Source organism: Herpailurus yagouaroundi, unplaced genomic scaffold (genome assembly GCF_014898765.1).
Source record: "Herpailurus yagouaroundi ecotype Mexico unplaced genomic scaffold, PumYag 181, whole genome shotgun sequence".
Lineage (NCBI taxonomy): Eukaryota > Metazoa > Chordata > Mammalia > Carnivora > Felidae > Herpailurus > Herpailurus yagouaroundi.
Genome location: NW_024412412.1, coordinates 25,052,556 through 25,077,938, shown reverse-complemented (window position 1 = coordinate 25,077,938; position 25,383 = coordinate 25,052,556). Strand labels below are relative to the sequence as shown.

General features: G+C 39.8%; 1 protein-coding gene across 8 annotated transcripts in view; it reads right to left on the bottom strand.

Moving 5' to 3' along the window:
- The window catches only part of DLC1 (DLC1 Rho GTPase activating protein), a 563,102-nt gene that overhangs the window by 120,482 nt on the left and 417,237 nt on the right, over positions 1–25,383 (bottom strand). The window lies entirely within an intron of this gene.

Sequence of the window (25,383 nt, the reverse complement as noted above, 5' to 3'; positions counted from 1 at the left end):
TAGGGTACTGTTTTAATTTTTATTTTGTGTAGCTTTCTATTTGCTATAGTAGAGATTTTTTTTTTAAATGCCTTCTACTTTCTTTTTAAATCTTTGAGTTTCAAGAAGAGACGTTTAACGTAGTGGGAGTTTAACAGCTACAGTTTATTTGTAATCTCATGGTTACAAATGACATTTATCTATTTACATTAATTTTGTTAATATATTGCCCTTTCTCTTTAGTCTCCAAGACAAGGTGAAAGACATTGAATAAAAACTCTGCATGACAGTTACCGACATTACAAATACCCTAATAATGAACTTAAAAGCACAATTTTCCTCGGGAATTATTATTGGCTCTAGTGACCATGCACATGTACACCCATGCCCACTGCATACAGGCTCACAACCGTGAACTACACAGATTCCAGGACACGACTCCAATCTCTGATATACTTTATATTCCTGAAATACATACACCTAACAACATACACTTCTATAATTCTATATAATAATTGAATGAACACTTCTGTTTTAATGCTTACTGTTTTGAGAGACAGAATGAGAGTGGGAGAGGGGCAGAGAGTGAGGGAGACACAGAATCCGAAGCAGGCTCCAGGCTCTGAGCTGTCCGCACAGAGCCCGACGCGGGGCTCGAACTCACAAACTGCAGGATCATGACCTGAGCTGAAGGTGGATGTTTACCGACTGAGCCACTCAGGTGCCCCATCTACATAAAGACTGAAAACGAAGGGCTCGCTGAATTTATCAGGACTCTTCAGATTTTCAGTGAGTTTAAGTTTCAACTTGGGAAGATGTTGGAACACTACTGGTTTTTAAACACAAGAATACACTATTTTAAAGGACATGGCATTAGAAAATAAATCTAATAAAGTCGGCTTTTCCCACGAATCAATTCTGAATCTAGAGGGGCTTCTGTTTCCAGTGAAGGCAGTCCCCATGGCAGAATCCTTCCCCCACTGAACTCCTCTTCCAGAACAAAATCTCATCTTCTCGGATCCTTACTATGCCTGCAGTAAGGCTCCAACTGTGCAACAAAATCTCTGACAAATGCTTCATGAGAATTTGATAACTTAATGCATTTCAGAATAGGCGTCTTTTTTGTTTGTTTGCTTTCCCTTATAAGAAGACATGTTCTGAGTAAAATAGCCCGGGGCTTCCCTCCTACCAAATGAAGATTTCAGGTATCATTAGGAACGTCTTGCATGCTGATGTGGAAACTGGGGAAATGTTATTCATGACCAGGAAACATTCAAAATACTCAGAATGGAAAATACGCAAATGAGGAACCCTCTAACTATGGAGGGCACTCGTATTTGATCTATTTCGTGTTCTTGCGTTGTTTTAACAGTTCCTGAGGAAAGCCAATTTTTACGTTTGCAGAAGTATGTTGGCGAGCTTTGAGGATAGCGATCCTATTTGTTTTGTTTGCTGGCCTTGCAGCTCTACCTTGTTTGGAACTACTGCCTGCGGTGCGTGGTGACTGTCCGTGTTTCAGGCTTCTCTTTTTCCACTGGTGGAACGAGCCCACTGTCAAGTCTTACTGAAGAGCCCTTATTTCCTGGCAGCCGACTTGACTGGAGTGCAAAAGTCTTGCCAGGCGCCCACCCTCCCGGGCCGTGTTGTCTTCTTCGGGAACATGGAAAGGCCGCTCTTGGGGGGAAGGTGTAAGGAGACAAACCAATTGCCACTTCCGGGGGTGGGGGTGGGGTGTGGGATTTGATCCCTTTCTACTCTTATCTTCATCCACTTCCAACTTTACTGATTTACCTCTGCCGGGTTCCAGAGGAGGCAACAAGGAGAGGAGAAAACACTTGATTCGAGTGCTTGTGGCCATGGATGAGTGACAATAGATGGGTCTCAAGTGAGACAGCTTTGATAACAGCCTTAGTTCATGACTGGGGGTCAGACAGTGTCATACCCAGGACCACAGATGCACAGAGCACTTGATCAATCACACAGCTGTCGAGGAAGAGGGCACAAACGACATGTGCTTCTTGCTCATTCGTACATTCTCTCACTCATTCGGCAAATAATTTATTGATGGCTATCATGGGTCAGGCACTGTTCTAAGCGTTAGCATTAAGGCAGTAAACAAAACAGCCCCAAATCCCTGCCCATTAGACGCTTACATCCTAAGGGAGCCCACATTCTACATTCTCTACATTTTCATTGACAGTGAAACTGCAGGGTCATTGCCCAAATGTCTTATAAAATAAAGTATTTTAAATTAAAAAATAATTGTTATGGGAAACTTTCCACCTTGGTGCCAGGCCGGGAGAATTTGAATTAAAGTATCAAACGTGGGAAAACTAAACCTCAAAGAGCTGTGAAAATGCATTCCTTTATGTGTATGCTTCAAAAAATATCACCATTGTAGTGCTGTTGAAGGTGGGACGAAGTTCAAGGGAAATTCAGAATCCACATTTTCTTAGAGTTCCATGTTGATTAGACAATATTAAACACTCGGTCTTAGAAACCACAGGTAGTTTTCACTCAACACATAGGACTAGTGCATAAGGTCATGGAGTGACCTGCCTATTTTTCTGTCCACTTCTATAAAAGCCGTGACTTATCCCCTGACGTGATCAGGATAGAGCTGCTTGAGTCAGTTTACTGCCACCGGGTCGCTGATGTGAGTCCACATGGGAGGCCTCTGCCTGTGAACATGGGGGCACAGGGCCTTCTGTCAGCTGCCTCCCCTGTGGCCCCTCTTATCCATCCATGCTGTTTCCCTGGAAAGCTAACTTGGACGACCTTCCTCACTGCAACCCCTCCCTGCTCCCATCTTTCCTCCACAGAGTGTCACAGTGATCCTTCCACAACATCACTCCCCTCTACTGGCCTTCCTGCTCCAGATGGTCCCATAGACCCAACCTCCTCTCCTTGCTGGGCTTTCAAAGTGCTCGTACTCTAGAACCAACTCAATCTGGTAACAACCATAATGATAAAGTTAACAGTACCTTGTATTTTCAGTTACACAATTGTTTGTACACCAAGGATCTCATTTGACTAAAATTATTCCCATTGCAGAGGGTTACACTGAATTTCAGAAAGGTCAAGTGATTTGCTCAAAGCTGACCAGCTGCCAAGTGGGAGGAAAAGAAGGGTCAGAGCCCAATTCTGAATTCTAGACCACTTTTCTAGTAGCTGCTTCTCCTATTATGACACACTCTTTGCTCCTGGGGGCCCAAATTCATTTCCAGTTTCTACCACTGGCTACACTCCTCCTGATGGCTAATGCTCCCTTGTTCCTTTGTCCCATCCCTGCTTGTGCTCTGAGGCTCGCCAAAGGGTCCCTTCCTTCTTGTAGTCTTCCTGAGAGTTCCTGGACACAGTTGCCTCTTCTTTCTCCAAATATTCACCCTAGTAAGTGTAACCCAGGGTTTCTCAAACTCACTATTGACCTATTGAACCAAACAATTCTGTGTTGTGCAAGCACTGTCCTGTGTGTTGAGGGATATTTATCAGCACACCTGGCCTCTACCCATGAGAGGCTAGTAGTACGTCTGGTTGTAAACAATCAAAAATGTTTCCAGACACTGCCAAATGCCACCAAAACCATCTCTGGTTGAGAAGCAGTGGCTTAGCCTGTAGTTTCCTCCAGTTGAATGGTGTGGGTCAGGTATGCCTCCGCATGAGATCTGAAGTGTGGGTAGGATGTTTGTAATTTGTTTGTATTCCTTGAAGATGTCTTGCACTCAATATGTGTTATAGACCCTTGTCTCACCTTCTGCTTTCAAACGGGAGCCACCAATCGTATCTTTATACTCCTGGTTGATTTTGAGTTGCATAGTATAGTAATGAAAAGCCCAGGTTATAAAAATTTTAAGAGCTGGCTATAAATATCACCTCTACCACTTATTGGTGTCTGTGTGAGACACTTGCTTGATTTTTTGTTTATCTATGTCAGTATATTCCACTGGAAATATGAGACAAGCCACATTAAAAGAATAAAAAGGAACAGTGAAGTTAAATTTATAATACATTTTATTTAATCCAATATACCAAAAATTATCATTTCAAAATGTAATTAATATGAAAATTATTAATGAGATGTTTGAAATTCTTCTTTTGTATTAACCTTTTGAAATCCATTGTGTATTTTATTCTTTCAGTGAATCTCAATTAGAATTAAACACATTTCAAGTGCTCAATAACCACATATGTCTGATGGCTATCAGACGTGCTCGTTACATGAACATTAGGCCATGAACATCTTGAGGGCAGAGACTGTCTTACTAATTTTATATTTTAAAAAGATTACAAACTGTCTTTTGAATAAATTACCCTGATTTTCCTGGATCAAAACCTTGAGTCTGCTCTGGCTTCTTTTTTTTCCCACTTTGGAAACCATTTTAGACCTTACATAAAACATAGGAAACACTAAAGAAGTCAGTCTCCGCCCTCGAATGGGTTCCTGTTCACTTCTACAGAGAAGACATACATGGATGAATAACTAAAAAAAAATTCAATTATTAAGTAAACTGCTTTCAACCAGAAGCTTTCACAATTGAATCGTTGAGGGAAAGAATAGTCTCTTCAACAAAATGATGCTGGGACTAGATATCCACATGCCAAAGAATGATGTTGGACTCTTAACTCATGCAATATATAAAAATTAACTCAAAAGGGATCAAAGAGCTACATTTGAGAGCTAAAACTATAAAACTCTCAAAAAGTAAACACAGTTGTAAATGCCCACGATCTTGGATTTGGCAACGGATGCATAAGTATGACACCAAAAGCACAAGAAACAAAAAAAGTGCTAGATAAATCGGACTTAAAAACGAAAACTTTTGTGCCTGTTAGAGAGCAAAAAGACAATCCATAAAATGGGAGAAGATATTTGCAAATCAATAGCCATTTCTCCAAAGAAGGTAAACAAATGGCCAAAAGTACATGAAAAGATGCTCCAGGTCACTAGCCATCAGGGAAATGCAAATCAAAACCACAGTGAGATGCCACTTCACACCCACAAGGATGGCTGTAATAATGGAAAAAAACAAAAAAAGGAAGTAAATAACAAATGTCTGTGAGAAGTTGGAACTCTCATACATTGTTGGTGGAAATGTAACATCGTACAGCCTCTATGAAAAACAGTTTGGCATTTCCTTGTTAAGCTACAAATACAATTATACGACTTAGCAATTTTACTCCTAGGTATACAGCCAAAAGAATTGAAAATGGGTATTCAAACAGAAACTTGCAGAAGGATGTTCACAGCAGCTGAAAAACAGCTAAAATGTATTTCCTGAGAAAGATATTTTCACAGTAGCCGAAAAGTGTAAACAATCCAAATGTCCACTGATCGATGCATGAATAAAATGTGGTAAAATCACACGATGAAATATTACTCGGTCATAAAAAGGGAAGGAAATACTAGTACATGCTACAACATGGATAAACTTTGAAACCATTATGGCTAAATGAAAGAAACGAGACACAGAGGGGAAAATATTATGTAATTCTACCTACATGAAACATCCCGAATGGGGAAATCCACGGACACAAGATAATGGGTGGCTTCTAGGTGCTGGGGAGCTACAGAAACGGGGAATGATTGCTCAGTGGGGATACTGGTTTCCTTTTGGGGTAATTCGAATGTTTTGGAACTAGTGATGATGGTTACACAACACTGAATATACTAAATGCTCCTGAGTTATACATTTTAAAATGATTAAAATGGTGAGTTGTATGTTTGGTATATTTTACCACAACAAACAAAACTGAATGACTGATAATGGTTTCTGGGGTGACGGGGTCATCAAGGGACTTGTTGAACAAGATAGGCTTCTGAGCCCAAAGAAGATGCAAGATTTGAATTTTCATTAAAGAAGGATAGGGTGACTCAGACAGACGGCAGCTTAGCAGAATGGCTTGTGGGACAAGTGGGTTCACTTGGAAATGCTCTTTACATTTAAAGGAACGTCTCCTTGCATTTTATAATTTTGATCCAAGCAGAAATTGCTTTCAATTTTTTTCACCGTTTATTTATTTTTGAGAGAGAAAGGGACAGAGTGTGAGCGGGGAAAGGGCAGAGAGAGAGGGAGACACGGAATCCCAAGCAGGCTCCAGGCTCTGAGCTGTCAGCACAGAGCCCCCGTAGTGCTCAAACCCACGAACTGCGAAATCACGATGTGAGCCGAAGTTGGCCGCTTAGCAGACTGAACAACCCAGGCGCCCCCAAGCAGAAGTTACTTTAAAGCATACAGCGTATTTTCATCAGAGGCCAAATGCTCCCCAGTTGTTAAACATAACGATCATTAAGTAAACACATAAAATAGGATGGTATATTCTTTGGCTCTTGTAATCAGATATTACTTTCTTATCCTTCAGAGGCAAATATTCTTGGGATCGCTCACAGTTCATCACTTTTTACAATATTTGTTTCACAGTGTAGTGTTGCTGTGGAGGGGAGGGGCGGGGCCACACGCAGCCTATTTATTTTTTCTATATCTGGAGTGAATCTATACATCCTTGCTTTAGGAACCAAATGCAGGCAATTTGCCTTTGATTTATTACTGCATTAAAGCACAACCTACCAGAGTTTGCAACAGGGATTGCTAACTGTTCACATGGAGATCAACGGCCCCGGAGGCGTGACTGTGTGCCCTGTCGGGGAAACTCAGCGAGAGCCACGTAGTCTGAGCGGAGAATGTCAGTGAGACTGGCTGCTGGCTGAGTGATGAAAGGCAGCCCCACAGAAGGTGTCAGGTGATAAGCATTTTAAACTTACCAGCGGGGACTTGGGCTACAGGAGTACTGGAGGTTATTCCCACGTGCAAGATGAAGGGACTATCTTTTGGGTCTTCACTTCTGAGCCACTTTAAACTCATTGGGTTTTCTCAGCCCTAACCTAAGGTCATCACCTTTCACAAGTTTTCCCTACAAACTAAACAAACACTGTTGTACCACCACGTGGGCGCCTCCGTGGGGGATGTTCGACACCACTGACCCGGATGATTGTCCCGGGACGACGTCTAGATGTCGGGGAAGAGGCCTCAGAAACCTGGCTGTCAACCAGAATCCTCACTCAGGGACCCATTCTACTCACTGGGAAAAATTGCTTCCAAAGGTTTTCCATTTCTCAACATCAAGGAAAGCGTTGCCAAGTGGAAGTTAAACTCATCTGTCCTTCTAAGAGACAACGAAGCAGGTTGAAATTCTGATATCTAAGGAGGCTTATTTATTGTTTTCATTAATTAAAATCTCTTGGCAACCTCTAGCATTCGTGGTACCGTGCAACAGAATGTATCACAGAGAATTGTACTACATCAAAAAAATTCAGGGTCACCCGCAACAAGACATTTTTATTAAGTCTCTTAATCACCCATCCTGGTTATTAAAAGTAAGAAAAAGATGAAAGGAAAGCCCACATCTTAAATCCCAATAGTTTACAGAGGAAGGTTAAGCCTGAAAATGTGGTTGGGGTAAATTATCCTCTATCGGATTTTGAGCTATTACACTAAAAGCGTTTTGAGAAAGAAAAATTATATTCCACATCAGCATTTGGCTGGGTATATTGATATTTTACGTAGGTTAGACACATCTTTGAAAGCGCAAGTAAGATATTAAAATTTTATCTTGATTTTCCCCTCACACCTTGCCATTCAGATTGTGCTATCGTCAGGAGTACCCAAAATTTACTTGCTAAAATCTCAAAACCGTTTCTGAAATCTATCACCTGGCGATTCCAGAACTCTTGCTTCTCACTATAGTTTCCCTTCAGATTGTGCCGCTTTATTTTCCTGTGTTACTGTTGTTTTATGCCATTGTGTTTTCCATGTACCGCATCTTCTTTGTGATGAGAGGAGTTCAGGATTTAGAATCAATAGACCTGGGTGAAATTCTGGTTCGGTTAGTTACTAGCTGTGTGACCGTCCGAAGTCTTCTTACAGATTTGAGTCTCGACTTCTTCGTTTGCAGAATGGGGAGAGTAACACTAATAGGTTTGTTAAAGGATAATCTGAAAGACTACAGAGTAGTGCGCATAGTAGGAGCTCAACCAATTTTGTTCCTCTGGCCCATCAGACTAGAAATGTCCTCGTCCCCTGCTAAGTCCCTCAGCTGGTGCCTAATATTTTGTGCAGCATCTCTGCATATAAGGCAGCTATGCTTTTTGTTTTTTAACGAACAGTAAACGCTTATTTAAATACAATAATCTGTTTACCTCTGTGAAACCTTGCTTTTTGCCTTATGCCTATTTTTGATCATTCCCTTGCTATTTTTCTATACTGCAACAAGGATTAAAGATTCTAGAAAAATCGACCACCGATGATATTCATTAAATATGGTAAAAAGAGAACACATAAAACTAACTTTAGTTTAACGTAATGTTCCAAACCAAACTATCAACATTAATTGGTATAGAAATATTTCTCTGGACACATTTTTGCGCAGGAAACTTTAAAAAAAGAATTACTTAGTTGGCTAACGCCATTGGAATGTCAATTTCCAATAAACAACGAGCACTCCATTTTATTGGTCTGCTAGGAATACATATATATGAAAGTCAAGTATTATAATTTGAAAAATTTATGTTAGCTTTAAAGTCTTTAAAACTGGCTTCAACTGTTCCTATTTTTATATTGCTTTTAATTTTTCAGTGGTTAGTACATTTCAGTAAAAGGTGGAGAGTTTTAAATTACACAGTAAAACAGAAACAAATCAAAAGATTTCCTAAAAATGCGAAGAATGTCTGAAACTAACTAATAAAAAGCAAAATGTACCAAAAGTATGTTTAAGAAGCTGTTTCTTTTTTGCATTTATTTTACCCTGAATTGCCATGATCAGGTTATGTAATTTTTGGAATGATTATGTGTTCTGGAGGTGTATAAAATAACTGACACATGAAAACAACTTTTTCTTTTGGTAAAAACATTTGGGATCTTTTGATTAGAAGAAATTATTTAGTATTTCACGTAAACTCTTTCCATTTAATATCTGTCAACTTTAGAGTGTGGTCATTAGGACTACTCACCAGTGCCCCAGTTCCTCTACTGGGCATTCCTCATGTTTGTCCTTCACTACCTCCTTGAAGACAGAGACGTCTATATGGCTTGCAGTGGCTAATAGGACATTTCTAAGGAGAAGTCTTTAAGAACTAACCATGGAAAAATGGTAGGAAAAAATGATGCATACTCACATGTGCAGGACAGGGTGAATGGAATGTAGAATATAAGGAATGTGAGGAGACCTGGAAAAGTAGTGGTCAAGATTACGGAGACATTCAGTGCCAAGCAGAAGTGTTTGGACTTTATTTCAAAAACAGGGGAGGACAGTTTGTGAGCAGAAGAATGAAGTGACCAGAGCTGGGTACTAGAGAGGCTGGAAAGATCTGAGGTGCATGCTAGAAAAAAGCTCAAGTTAAGTTAAGGGTGATTCTGGTGACAGAAAGGAAGAAAGAAAGAAAGAAAGAAAGAAAGAGGGAGGGAGGAAGGAAGGAAGAAGAAAGAAAGGGAGAGAGAGAGGGAGGGAGGGAAGAAGGAAGAAAGAAAGAAAGAAAAAAAGAAAAGAAAGAAAGAGGGAAAGAAAAGAAAAGTGGGTTCACACCAGACACTGAAGCTTCCTGCAACTTGATCTTGGATGTTTGAGCTTCCAGAACCAGGAAAAATAAATGTTTGTTGTTTAAGCAAAAAAACAAACAAACAAACAAACAAACAAAAAAAAACAACAAAAAAAAACCAAACCCAAAACAAAAAACCAAAACAAAAAAAAAAAAACAAAACAAAAACAAAACAAAAAAACAAACATAAAAAACAAAAAACAGAAACAAACAAGAAGTTACTTAAAGTCAGGTAAACGCAAGAAATACTCATTTACTCTTTCAAGGAGGCTGAAATTCTTTGGGGGAAATTAAATTTGTTTGCTCTAAAAAGCAACCATGAAGTTTTTATAAAAATAGTGAATCTTCAATAAAAATATTGAGTATCTTGGTTTTTGAGACATGTATGCTTAAACCAGAGTCTATTTTCTAGAGGATGTCATTGTCTGAGCAGATTTCAGTCCTAGTGGTCAAACAGCTTATATATGAAATAAATGGCCACTAAATCTCATTAGGTTTTTCTTCTTGGCTGCCGTTGGGCGTACGTAACATTCTTTGCAACATGAGAACGCATGGCACAGACTCATCTATTTACGAAGGACTTGAGAGCCTAAACTGTATCTGAGAGCCATGAATGCCAGTGACATTAGTTTCAGAAGAATATTCGTGATTGTTTATGGGGAAGGGCAGGCTTAGACAGGTTTTGACATGTGTATCCCTGTCTGATGAAACTTGGACATGGGGTGGGGAGCTTTAAGTGGTAGTCAAAGGTGAATTCTATTCTGAGAAGGTTCTGATTTGTTTTTCCTGCACTGCCCACTTCCTTCCTCAAGGAGCGACTTCCTCCCAAACAGTATTTCCTCACTCCTCAATATTAGCACAGGACAGGATGTACAGCAAAGGTGAGATATGGAAGTATCCACAGGAGTGAGTGCTTATAGCTTTTCTCTCTTCCTACTACCTCTACTGTAGCTACTCCTCCCAGGGCCAAGGGCCATGTTACTTATCCCATCATACTATCATACATTAGTAAGTTAACCACTGAAGACAAAACCAAAAAACTGAAAGCTGGAAGCTTCTTAAGGAATTCTGTAGGTAATTACAGAAGATGAGAGCTTTTGGATTAGGGGCTCTGTCATTCTTTCTTTGCGAGATTTTTGACGAGTGTTCCTATTTATATCAGGAAATGAAAGGCCAATCTGAAGAATTGTTGGAGAGCCCAGCCACTTAACCTCAAGGAATTAAAGTCTGTTGCATGGGGCGGAAATGTCTATTTCTTCTATACCTCTGTGTGATTTTAAATAGAAAGCTGATTGGGAGTTCTGCCTTTAAGAAAATCAGACCTCTTTTGCAAAGTGGCTCTTAACTACGAGCAAGTTCCCCCTGGATTGCTGGAGTAGCCCTAGGATGCTTTCAAAGGCTTCCTTCTCCAGGCACTCCAACGAATGTCATCATCACCTTTACGTTTGAAGACTTCCCAGACATGGTAAGTTAAGAGATTTGTCCAACACAGTTCAAGAAGGAATGAGAACAATCTGGCTGTCACCTACAAGCAGAGAGGGCAAACATTTCATTCACTCCCTTCCCCCTGCACAGGTATTTTTGACCTCCCCACTGGTTGAAAGGGAGCTAAAAACTCTAAATTGAATGCATAGCATATACAAGGGGAGATTTCTATGTCCAGGAGTCCATTTTTGGCAAAACAAAACAAAACAAAAAGAGCAGTGGAGATTTTTTCCCCCACACTTGGACAATTATTATTTTTCCAAAAACTGATTAATCCCTTTGAATTTGAATGTAACGCTTTTGTTTAGTATTAATTTCAGTTTACATTTTTAGTTTTCTCTATGAAATGAAAGGTACGTTCACATACGCTTTTATATGCTGGTAGAGACAGAAATGAGCACTTCTTACATGATAATGAATAGCACATACATCTATATGGCACTTTATAATCCATAGAGATCTGCCCAATATTTAATATAAATAAATGCTTATAGACTGACTAAGATTGACTCAGACAGCAGTTACCCTTTCCCACAGTTACCTGCATGGTCAGGCTCAGAACATAAATTCTGAAAGTGTGAACTTCGCTTCCCCAGCCACTAGTCTGTCCTCTGGGGAAGATGCTAACGACATCTCTTGGAAGTCACAAAATATGGCAATCATAGGTCCTAGATTTTCCAGGATGGTCTCTACATATAATATTCTCTACTGTCAGACCATCGGACCTGTCTCATTCCAGAGGATATTTTTCCCTCTATACAGATGGAAGCTACTTGATTTTCTGCCACTACCATAACTTTGGGTCCCTCTCCACTCTGTAGCCTTGGGAACCCTGGAACATGCTTGGGGTTTGATCCGAGGAAAGATCCTGGTCTACTTTGTAGACTGTTCTGGGTATAGGCTTGATCGCTTCTGAGCCTCTTTCAAGTGGTTTGAATCAGTCTTGGGTATAGACTAAACTGGGACTCCATGGACTAATACTACTGCGAGATGTTAACCTCCATTACAACTGCAGCAAAAAACTGGGCACAAAGGAAAAAACAGTTCCTTAGTACTCTGTGTAGTCTATGAGGAACACAGAAGGGACTGCCTGCTGAGTTTGGTCCCTATCGCCAGCTTACATGAGCAATAATATTAATAAAAACAACTCATCCTACTTTCACATAGAGTCTCATCATGGTCATCAGTCAACAAGACCTGTAACACCACGTCGTTATTGCTACCCCTCTCCTATTTGGATACCAGGATGTCACGTCTTCTCTTATGTCCCTCCCCCACTTGTATTTAGGTCCCAACCCATACCATCTCAGAGATCATGCAGCAGAAACCTACAGGGCAGACAGGTCAGGAATAGGAACCTTAGTGGATCTCCTAGATGATGAAGTTGAAGCTGGGAGAAGCTTGTGGACTGCTTGATATCACACAGTAAATCAAGTGCAGAATAGTGTGTAATATTCTCTGGAGTATATGCATCACTGTTAGATAAAAACTCCAGACGTAGTCTGTATGGTTACACTGCATTCCCCAACATCAATGCACACCCCCAGGGGAAAAGACCTATGTGTTGCAAGACATGATAAAATTTTAGGTTTGTGGATGTTCGTATCATGTGATTAGAACCATGGTTAATTTATCATGACATAGACAGTCATTTTACTTCGCATCTCACATTCAGATACCACATACAAATGGATAAATTGAAAATAAAAAACCCAAAAACAGAAAACAAACAAACAATCATTTACACAACTGGTTGGATGGCTTTTGTACTTCATGTAATGAACTTTGGCCTCAATATTTTAGCATTTTCGTAACTGGTGTTTAGACTGAACTTAGTCTTAAATGTGACAAAATAGTTTACAAAATGTCTCCATCCCTTTTCCTTTCCCCTCTTTTTTAATTGGTAAAAGGAATAACTGTAATATTTCACAGAGCTGATTACAAGAGATTATGTTTATGACAGTACATTGTAAACTCTAATTGTGTATACAAACACGAATAATTATTGTTGCCACAAAACTAAAATGGCCGTGGTCACTTTACTAAGTCCTCTTTTTGTTTTCTGTTTGTTTGTTTTTTTGAATTTTCCATCTGACTTTATTTTCAAATATACTTTCTTTTTAAAAAAAACCAATACACTTCTAAGCTCTTCTTCTAATATTCTTAGTATTTTTTCTCTTTGATTTTGTATATTTGGCAAGAAGAGGACTCTGAAATAGACTTTATTTCCTCTATTGTGACACATGATTCCATTTTAAGGAGTCTCCTGTTCAAATAAACAGGAAATGCACAATCGCCAGAGAATAAATAAAATTAAAAAGAAATTTTGAAAATTATGTATTTGATAAAGATTTGTATCTAGAATACATGAAGGACACATAACTCAATAATAGAACGATAAGTAACTCAGGGCACCTGGGTGGCTCAGTTGGTTAAGCATCGACTCTTGATTTCAGCTCAGGTCACGATCTCGGGGTTCGTAAGTTGAAGCCCCACATCAGGCTCCACACTGATAGTGGGGAGCCTGCTTGGGATTCTCTCTCTCTCCCTCTCTCTTTACCCCCCCCCCCCACTCGCTCATGCACACTCTCTCTCAAAATAAACTTAAGAAAAAAAAGACAAATAACTCAATTAAAATTGTGCAAAGAGTCTGAATGGACATTTCTACAGGGAAGACATACAAATAACCAGTAAGCACTAAAAGATGCTCAATAGTTCCACAGCAGTGGCCATGCCTATAGAACGGGAAATACAAATTAAATCCCCAAAAAGATACCACTTCATACCTACTATGATGGCTATAACAAAAAAGACAGACAATAACAAGTGTTGGTGAGAATGTGAAGGAATTGGGATTCTCATAACATTGCTGGCAAGAATGTAAAGCATGGTGTTGCTTTGGAAAACAGCCTGGAAGTTCCTCCAAAGATTAAAAAGAGCTACTGTGTGACCCAGCCATTCCACCCCTATGTGTATACCCAAGAGAAATGAAGAGCTAATTAAGTACATACAATAACTTGTGCATGAACGTTCACAGCAGCACTGATCATAATAATAGGCAAAAAGCAGAAACAACCCAAATGTCCACCAACTGATAAATGTATAAATCAAATGCAGTATGTATGTATGTGTGTGTATGTGTGTGTGTATATGTGTATATATGTACATACACGTACACACACACACACACACATACACACACATACATACATACAATGGAATATTGTTTGGCAACAAAAAGAAATAAAGTACTGACACATGCTACAACATTATGAACCTTGAAAACACTGTAATAAGTGAAAGAAACCAGTCAGAAGGGACCCACATATTGGATAATTTTATTCATTTGAAATATTCAGAATAGGTAAATCAATAGAAACATAAAACTGATTAATGGTTGCCTGGGACTGGGGATGGGGGAAATTTGGGGGGAAAAAGAGAGTGACAACTGATGAGTACAGTTTTTTTCTTCTCTTTCTCTCTTTATCTTTCCCCCACCCCAGCTTTATTTAGATAAAATTGACTTATAATAATGCACAAATTTAATGTGTACAGTGTGTCGATTTTGCGCAGAGTTCCTTTTTGGAACAAGGAAATGTTCTAAAATAACTCTGTGTACATATTGTAAACTTTAAATGGGTGAATTATATACTATGTGAACTATATCTCAATAAAGCTATTGAGGATGAGAGAGAGAGCAAGAGAGAGTGAATTCTTTTTCCTGGATTCAAAAGCTTACATGGCATTTCCTTAATGAAAATGGTTAACTTCACAAGACGCATCAGCTAAGAGGCTCTCTACTTCCAGACTGATGAGAATTTGTCCCTAACACTAAATACTGAAAGTATTAATTTCACTCAAATTGGTGACCTGCACTTATTAGGAACATTTATATCTTAGACCAGATGGATTAGTAAAGTAAATTCGGTCCCATGTGGACTAAAGAACCTAATGGCCAAAAGCTTTGATGTTGTCAAACAACTAACCAAATAACACGTTGGATAAAAAGAAAACAGATGTACAGACACCACTGACGGAGGCTTTGATCTCTTCTGTGGTGGCTGCACGGTCATAAAGGACACTGGAAACTTTGTTGCTCTTCCTAATGAGCCCTCCTTGCTTTATTTGGTTCACTGATTTCATGCACACCACACAAGCGAGAACCAGCACTGTTTTCTAAGAAAGGACTTTGATGTTTTACTAATATGAGCCAATAAACCATTTCTTGCACTCCCTGCCAGTAAATAGTGATTAGAGGATATCTTCAAAAATATGATATTCAGTCTTTGCTGGTGTGAACAGAGATCGCACCAGAAAGGGTCACAGCCAAGAGTCAAGAACACCTTGGAAATCATCATCTGACTCATGCAGCAATTTGCTTTTATTAGTTTATTGCATTTCTTTTTTCACTTAAAAGTCATTGTTTGTCTTATGATACCAGCAATTGTGAAAGTAAATGGTAAAGCAAGAGTAGGTTGCAAAGCACCTAGGAGAGCTGGTGCCACTCCTCTTTCTGGTTTCAGCACTTGGAAAGTTGAGGGGAGACAGGTGGCCTAAACGGAGTATATGTCAAGGTGGCTTCGATCCAGAGCAGACAGCCTTCACAGGATTACTTTCTGAAGAAATACCATGAATCAGGGTCTGGGCATTCGTCACTTTGCTTGTGGTGTGGAGAACAGAATGGGGTAGGGGGTTAACGGCAGGGAGAGGAAAGGGACCGACCGTCCTAATCTGGGCCAGTGGACTCAGTACAGGAGAAAGTGGGCCTGGCCTTTGCAGGACTTGTGTACTTTACAAATCAGTGCCTGGCCTTCACGTTCCTTAAATTCTTGGTTTTATCGCTAGTCCTCAATGTCTTTTAAATCCTGATAGGAAGATGAAAAAAAAATCAAGGGAGGGCTTTTATCCTTGTTAACTGATAGAATTGCCATTTCGTGTTCAATGCTTCCATGTATCACGAACGCTAGCTGGGGGTCAGTGGAATTTGCTCAGGATCCTGGACTGACCCTTGACTACTGTGTACATTTGGGCAAACTTCTCCCCCTTCTTACTCTTCTGTGACCTCATTTATTAAAGAAGATGATCTCTAAAGTTTCTATTCCTGTATATTTTAAATATTAAAAAAAGATACAGATCAGTCATTAATTCCTAATTTAGAAAAGAAGTCTGTGTTCCTTGTAGACAATTTAGAAAACACATATAAGCAAAGAGTTGGAAATTTCTTTCAGATTTATTGGTCCATGATTCTTTATAATCCTGCACACGTCCAGTCAAAGGTTGATACAGTGGGGAGATATGGCAGCAGTAATCTGGTCCAATCTCTTAACAGATGAGGAGACTAGATAGGACTTGTCCAAGGTCACACAACATACTTTACTGACCACATGACTGTGCTCCAATTACTTTAAAATGTCTTGTCCTTTAATTGTATGCAAATGGGATTTTTGATCTGCACCTTGAAAGCTCTACAAAAGCGTGAACTGTGACCGTGATTTTTAAGATGCAGATATGCAGAGTTCTCTTTTCTTTACAAAGGAACCTCTGTGGATTTTTTAATAGGTTGCTATGTCTAGTTGTTGGTGTCTCCAGAAAACAAATAACCCACGAATCCTTGCAAATCTGGCACATCCAATTTAGTCCACTGTGTTTACTTTTCTTCACTCTAAGACTGTCACAACGGCCCTTCTTGGGTCCTTAGTTCTTTGGTCTGTCTGGTGACAGCTATTCTACTCACCGAAGAGGTGATGCCATTTTTCACTCAGCCATTGATATCTATCTACTGCAGACATAGGATGGGGTTAGGGGCAAAAGAGTATTGTGAGGAGAAAGAGCCAAGCATGCAGGGTTGGGGGAATACAGACAGTCCTGGAGCGGTACATGCTAAAGCTGGGATGGGGTATGACGTGTGGGGACACTTCAGGATTCTCTGCTCTCACAGTCAACCACACACACAAAGGAAATATGTAGTCATTCTTACTTCTTTGCTATTCCAACTTGATGATTTAACTAGAGTCTTAGTGTGTGAGGAAAGTCATGGCTGAAAAGCTGCCCCCCCCCATTACCCATATTTGTTCCAAGTGACATTAATGTTGCCTTGGCAACTACAAGACACTTACATCTACATCATCATTTTTGGAATTTTAAATTCAAGTACAAATTAGCTCATGCATAAAATACCATACTGGATTAAACAAAATTCTTAGAAACAGCTATTTCTCTCATTTCAGTGCCCCTTTTGTGACAGGTGACACTTCTTTCTTCTAACATAAAGGAAACAAAGATCTTCCATTTACTGGTTCTTTTATTGTTGCTCTGAAGGAGCAACAATATTTGGGGAGAAATAGTGCAATGCTAAGCAAAATGAAGTATTAAAAATACAGTATTTACTTACACTTTTGACTACTGCTAAATTGATACTTTATAGCTCTGGTTTATATATGTTTAGAGCCCTTGACCATTTTACCCTCATTTCAGATAGATACTTTTTTTAAAGAAAATTATTTTTGCTTATTTTAGAGAGAGAAAGAGCACACGTGAGCTAGGAGAGGTGCAAAGGGAAAGGGAGAGAGAGAATCCCAAGCAGGCTCCGTGCTAAGCATGGAACTTGATGCAGGGTTTGATCCCATGACCCTGGGATCATGACCTGAGCGGAAATCAAGAGTTGGACCCTCAACCACCTGAGCCACCCAGGAACCCCACTCTTATTTTTATCTGAGAGAAATTTCAATGCATTGAAATACGTTTTCTTTATTTACAAAAGAAAGTTATTTTTTTTCTCAAAAAGCCTAAGCTATTTCAAAGAATGGATATTATTTTTTAATATTTTATTCAGATCGTGGAGTATATTCCAAAGAGAGAAATTGCACAGGATAAGAATGTACTCCATTGGAATTTCAAATAAAGGTCCCATAATCTTACAATCGATATGTACCTCATCTTCTATCACATTGTTTCAGTTTCGATAAAATATTTAAGCACATGAATGAAAGTGGCAGAGTTTGGCCTGTCATCTGGATATTTTGTCAACACAACATTCTGATACTTTGATACGCTTGACCTGTTCATTGTTATCCAGCTGTTTGTTATTAAATAAATACAATCTTCATATGCCCTAAATCCTTAGAGTAAGAGGCTTGAGTTGAAGATCGGGTTGCAGGGAGATGAATTCTATTGGTTTATTGTCTCTCTACTGGTTTATAACACTGAATGCCTCAGAAGTTTCAACCACTTACAAGTTATAATAAGTAATGTTTCCTTTATTATTTTTAAAATAATGGGGATATACTCAAGTCATTCCATGTAAAACCTTGGATCATGTGTTTTTCATGCAACTAATTTCTCTTCAAAAAAACCGATAAAAGCATGCAGTTAACTCTAAACTAGATACTGATCCCTCATCCATTAGTTGAAGACAAATGCAGGTTCCAAGAAAACATTTAGTATGGATAATAAATAGTAAGTAATGCAGGACAAGTCTGCTTTGAGCCTATTTCTGATTTACATAAGCATCTGAGCTTAATTCTAATTAGCATCCTGAAATCAGCCTTCATTACTACTTACATTTTAGTTATGCAGTTAATTTAAGACAACACAATTAGCCTATGAAGAAAAGGTCTGTACATATGGAAATCCAGAGACAATATTAAAAATGAAGAGCTTAGGGGCGCCTGGGTGGCGCAAGTCAGTTAAGCGTCCGACTTCAGCCAGGTCACGATCTCGCGGTCCGTGAGTTCGAGCCCCGCGTCAGGCTCTGGGCTGATGGCTCAGAGCCTGGAGCCTGCTTCCGATTCTGTGTCTCCCTCTCTCTCTGCCCCTCCCCCGTTCATGCTCTGTCTCTCTCTGTCCCAAAAATAAATAAACGTTGAAAAAAAATTTTAAAAATGAAGAGCTTAGTGCTACCATCTTAGAGGAGAGGAGTCTAGCCAGGATAATATGTGTTAAGTGGCAGAACACTTTGCTTCGTTTCTTTTCTAAACACCTGCCTTAGGTTCCACTTAAATGTTTATTTATTTATTTTGAGAGAGAGAGAGAGAGAGAGAGAGAGAGAGAGAGAGAGAGAGAGAGAATCCCAAGCAGGCTGTCAGCTTGGAGCCCAAGGTGGGGCTTGGCCTCACAAAGGAACCATGAGATCATGACCTGAGCCCAAAACAAGAGTTGGACACTTAACGAACTGAGCCACCCAGGCCCCCCAAGGTTCTACTTAAAATAAAACAATGGTGTAAGCCAGTTTGCCAAATGAACACTGGAGAGTTGTATGGATCACATTTTGAAGCCATGCTGAACAAGATAAAGCACAGAGATGCTGAAAAGTTGAATTCTGAGGTATTGCTTTGGCACAGAATCTAGGCAAGGAAAAGAGATTTGTCCTAAAAAACCCAAACGGAAACAACTGAGTTGTAAATAATGTATTTGGAAAGCAGGCAAACCAGAAGATATCTTGAGCCCCTTAGTAAAGGTGTGAATAGGCATGACTGAATTCTGGGGCCTTGATAAGACTTGTCTGTGAAGTCTTGCTCTTAATCTGCTTTCTTCAAAAAAGGAGAGAGAAGGAAGAGTTCATTTCCAGAGTGTCAGGTGAGTCCCAGCCATTGCAGTGAGTGGTTTACTTGAGTTGTCTCCTTTGAACATCTTTACCATTCTATAAATGAGATATTATCGTGATTTTTTGAAATGAACAAAACTGACATTCAGGAAAGTTAAGTACCTTGCCAGGTCACCCAGCTATCAAAATGCAGAGACAGAATTTGAACTCAACTCTTCTGTACTCCAAAGTCCATGCTCTATGGCCTACAGCAAGATGCCTTTCGGGAGTCATTCATACTACATGGATAGGACAATCTGTAATTATTGCACATGCTCTATTAAAAACACCACTTACTGTGGTATATTCATTTTAAAAGGCAAAGTTGAGCAAATTTATGGCAATAAAAAGAGCCATTTTTAAAAATGGAGTAATGTGTGTACTTTTAACACTTGCTGCATCATATCTGCCAGGTGTTTCCCCAAAGAAGAACCAGTTGTTTAGAGCATGTAAATAAATTGTAAATTAAGTGCATAATACATTTTATTAACAGCCAATTCACTTACTATGGCTTTTATCTTCTGGTCATTTAACCCCAAAATTTACTAATGGAAGCATGCGGAGTTTGTTGCATTTTAATAAGTATGTCCATATAATAATGAAGCAATAAAAAAGGAGCAGGTGTATTTTATCTTTTACTCCAAGTTTACACACGAAAATGAAGTATCTAATGTCTTTTTGACTGTGAAGTGTCATTCAATGGGCCAAGGACAAAGGTGGCCTTATTTATATTTGCAAAATGAGATAGGTAAAAGCTGGGTCTAAAGCAATAACTGTTTTTCGTTTGGAATTTATAAGGAAAATGGAGAGAAACCACACTGCATTTCCCTCAAGGTTTAAGGCTTAAAAAATCTGCATATTCAGGGTCTCTAATTTTTACCATTTTTCATCATCACAGAATGACAAATTTAGCATGTAATTCTAACTCTGCGTAAAAAAAACAAAAACAACCAGCTATTCTGGAGCTAATTTGTGTCAATTTTCTTGTGCAGTAGAACTAGATGAGATATTGAAGGACAGATCCCCCTAAACTAAAATTTAAAAATAATTAATCCATGGGTTGAATCCCTGGGATAACTAGAGGTTTTGCTGAGATGAAAAACGTAGTTAAACCTACTCCCAGAAATCACTCTCGTGGAGGATGTTTCCTAAGCAATGGACCAGATGTCTCATCATCACCCACCAGGCCACGGTAATAAGTTAATTTGGACAAATTGCCACATACACATTCAGCCTTGGTGACCTTTAATTTCCAACAGCTTTAAAAGCACCCATGAAAGTAAAATGGAGAAGAAAGAACTATAAATAGCTGGCAGTCTTCAGAAGGACTGTTTGAAGACTAGAACGTTTGGTACTTACTATCCAAGACCTTAATAGTAGGAAGCAGGAATAAGCAGTAAAAGGTACAGCGAAATTAAAACAAAAACAAAAACAAAACAAAAACAAAGAAACGCAATTAAGGCTATTACCCATTTTCTGAAGTTAATACAGAGCCCATTTTTGAAATTCTGAATAATTTATTTGTGGTATATCTAAAATAAATTCAGTGAACATAAAACATTGAAAACCATGTAGAATATAAGAAATAACTAAAAGAAATTCTCCTGCAGTAGTTTCGAGGCCGCGTAAAATGTTGCAAGATCAAAGAGTATCAATCTTTCTTTAGGTATACTCTCTTTAAATCTCATCTACTTTTTCAACTATTAGTGTTACAGAATCTTGATTTTCTGTAAATTTCAAGGATTACACTTACTAGTTCAATTCTTTTTAACATTCTTAGCTCAAGCTGATTGTCTGACATCAGTGAATGGCATTATTGTAGAGTTATCTTAACTAATGGGAGATAGGATAACAAGATTCTGTCTGTTCCTCTTTGTAAAAGTGATGTTAAAGACAGAATTAAAACTTAAAATCTTGAACCCACTAATTAGCCTGTCAACCTTGTCATACAGTTGTTTCACTCATATCCACAGGAAATCGCCTACAATAATGTTAACAGTGAACAAAAGAAAAAGAGTAATTCATTGGGGTGTATTAAATCATAGATTCTTGGATTCCTTTAAAAAATTATTAAACTCTAACAATATTCCTGTTACGAGTCTGAGACAAGTAAATCTTATTGTACTTGCTTTCATGATGGATGAAACCAAAAGGATAAATGAGGAATATTTATGATAAAGTGTGGACAGTGCAATGCTTATCACTTAAAAAAATCTTTTTTTTTTTAATTTTTTTTCAACATTTATTTATTTTTGGGACAGAGAGAGACAGAGCATGAACGGGGGAGGGGCAGAGAGAGAGGGAGACACAGAATCGGAAGCAGGCTCCAGGCTCTGAGCCATCAGCCCAGAGCCTGACGCGGGGCTCGAACTCACGGACCGCGAGATCGTGACCTGGCTGCAGTCGGACGCTTAACCGACCGCGCCACCCAGGCGCCCCCCAAAAAAATCTTTTTTAATGTTTATTTTTTTTGAGAGAGAGAGGGAGAGAGAGAGTGTGTGAACAGAAGAGAGGCAGAGAGAGAAGGAGGGAGAGAGGGAGACACAGAATCCAAAGCAGGCTCCAGGCTCCGAGCTGTCAGCACAGAGCCCGATGCGGGGCTCGAACTCATAGACCGCGAGATCATGACATGAGCTGAAGTTGGACGCTTAACCGACTGAGCCACCCAGGCGCCCCAAATATCACTTTTTATTATGAGCTTATTGAAATAAATGCGGCTTGAGATCAATATTATGAGATTGTCTCTATCTAAAAGGATTTACTGCTTGCCAGGGTGAGATGTTAAATATTGGAGAAACAAAGCTATGGTAGATGCTTCTGGTTTCTAAGAGTCTGGGGGGAAAAGGAGACATGGATGCTTCTGAAAATAATTTGACATTTCTAAAATACAAAATAAAATACATTTAAATCGTTGTAGCTTTTCGGATTTCAATTTTCTCTGTCAAATGAAGAGAATGATTGCTTAGATGGCTATGAGGTCCCTTTCAACCCTAGTCTTTTATGATTACACAAAAATTATTCTCAAGTAGAAATCCTTACATCTCTTCAGTTGTTTTGCTTGCTCTTCCAGGGATCTGTAGTGCAGTGGACAAAACCATACAAACCACCCAGAGCTGGACTCACATCTATTACACAAGGGGAGAATGAAGCTTCTCACTGGTCCGGCTCCCTCGCATTTTAGTGGCCTGACCACACAGAGAAATGCTTGCCGTGTCTCCACAGTGCAGCATGAAAAGCTGCATATCTCTGCATATCTCTTTCTGGGTTATAATTGATTATTCTCAAATCGTATGAACCCAATACATCTATTGAAAAAATAACTGAGTAAGTGAAGGAATAATGAACAGGTAGAAAAAGGATCATTCTGACATCCTTTAGAGTATGTTAATAAGTATTGGGCAGCTCTGTGTCCTTAAACATGTAGGTTTGCATTTATCTTCATTTTTACCCCACATCAAGTTCTATGCGTGTGTGTGTGTGTGTGTGTGTGTGTGTGATTATCGAAAACTAAAAATGGACTCTATCAGCTCACTAATTTTGATCATCACTAATTTTCTCTCCCTAAGTTATACTTGAAACTTTGCTAACCTCCACAAAACCATAAACTGGGAAAAGGCACTGCCCCCATACATGTGTGGCTTAGTGATATATTGGGACCTTTTAACAAATTAGAAAAAGGCCTCCCTTCTTCCGCTAGAGCTGTGTCACTCCAGGGCTCGGGGACCCGAGGAGAGGCTGGACTTAACTCCCAAGTGTCTTCTTGGCTGGGAGCCCCTGAGCCAGGCAGATCCTGCCCAACTGTGGTCCCGGGTTACACAGTCAGCAAATGGAATCAGCCTGATTTCCAGGAAGCTCATAAAAGTCATTCCTCCCCTGTGATGTACGTGCTTTCTGAGGTGGACTTCCAGGAGGGGCAGGTACTTACCCTGGAACACCCAGAAGCTAAGCAAGGCATTTGCTGAGCATAGTGTGTGGACTGCACTTTGCTGGGAGGTAGGGGAGTGTATAATTAAGCGAACACAGGTCTCTGCCTTAAGAGCACACAATCCAGACGGAAAGTCAAAACAAAACCAGGCAATGTGGTGTGATCTGGGAATCAGTTTCTGAACATACAACCGCTTGTTTTTGTTTTTTCTTGCTTGCTTTATATAAAGAAGGAGACTGGGCAGGAGGATTTTGGATGTTATCTACCTAGGGTGATAGGTTTTGTATCTCTAGTCTACAAGAACGACTTGCAAATGTTTTATCTAGTGCTCACTGTGCAGAAACAGCAACGAGTTAAGTGCAAATGTCCAGGAGGCTTCCTAACATCACATCACATAGTATCAAGTCAGGAGTGAAGACTGGGGTGAACATGCCCATATCGGGATGCTGTATAGACTAAGGCACAAAGATAGGGATTGCTACAGATGTGTGTGGAATAGGGAAACATCCAAGGTGACAGAAGCTGGGTGTTGACGTTGGGTTATACAGCCAGGACAGGCAGGGCAAGACCAGACTGGGGTCTGCCACTCCATGCTGTCCAACTGGCCACAGGCATGTAATTGCCAAATGATTGGATACCATGCGGGGATCTGAGTTGGGTCTGTAGCTGCAGAGGAGTCTGCTTTAACGGGAAATGTGTGGGGACTGACTCCAGGATCCTGGCCAACATTATACCACCCTCTAAGCCCCCAATGAAACCATGAACCAGCTCAGACACATACATTCACACGCGGGCACAAACCTCAAGAGGGAAACAATCCTCATGTGTAATCTCAGGTCTGTGCCATGTTCTCCTACTTCAAGAGGGGAATCCGATGAAGGCGAGTATGGGAAATGGGAAGTTTTCCAGAAGAAGAGTGCTAAAATACCAACTCCTGTAGAACTGTAACCCAGAGAGAAATGTACTCCTCAAACAACACCACTTACAAAGTGGCTAGCAGTCAGTCTGAGAGAACAGAGTTTGGGAGGTGAGCCAAGGACCCTGCATTTCTGTGATGCTTGTTCTGGTGCAGCGATAAACATCAGGGCACCCCTTCAGCCCTCTGCCGCTGGAGAGCCGTCTACGGGGCTGCAGTGCTCTTTAACATAAATAATCTTCATCTTCAAATGAGCAGTAGATGCATGGGAACGAGATTAGGGGGACTTTTTTTCTGAGCCCGTTATGGAAACTTCCAAAGGAACAAACTTCAGCCTACTATGGAAGTTTCACTTCAAACAGATGTCTCTGGAGGCGAGTGTGTACTTTGGTGCTGTTTACCAGACTGGACATGCTCTTTTCCTGTAAGAGTGTTCTCAAAGTCTCAGAAGCTTTAGAACAAGTAAGAAGCTTCGCCAGATTCAAAGGTGCAGTTCAAAGGAACATAAAAATGACCCATCTGAGTCATGTGATGGTCACATGGACTCATCTACTTTTCCTTAAGATTTTTTTATTAAAAAAAATTTTTTTAATGTTTTTATTTTCTATTTTTGAGAGAGACAGAGCATGGGTGGGGGAGGGGAGGGTCAGAGAGAGACGGAAACACAGAATTCGAAGCAGGCTCCAGACTCTGAGCTGTTAGAGCCCGACTCGGGCTGTAACTCAGGAACTGTGAGATCGTGACCTGAGCCGAAATCAGATGTGTAACCCACTGAGTCACCCAGGCGCCCCTACTTTTCCTTAAGATGTTTTTAATTTTGGTAGAGGAAAAGGATGCAACCAAAGTTTGGTGTTTTTCTTTTAAACAACTTTGGACAGTTAAGTTATTAATGACCAATCTTTATTCAA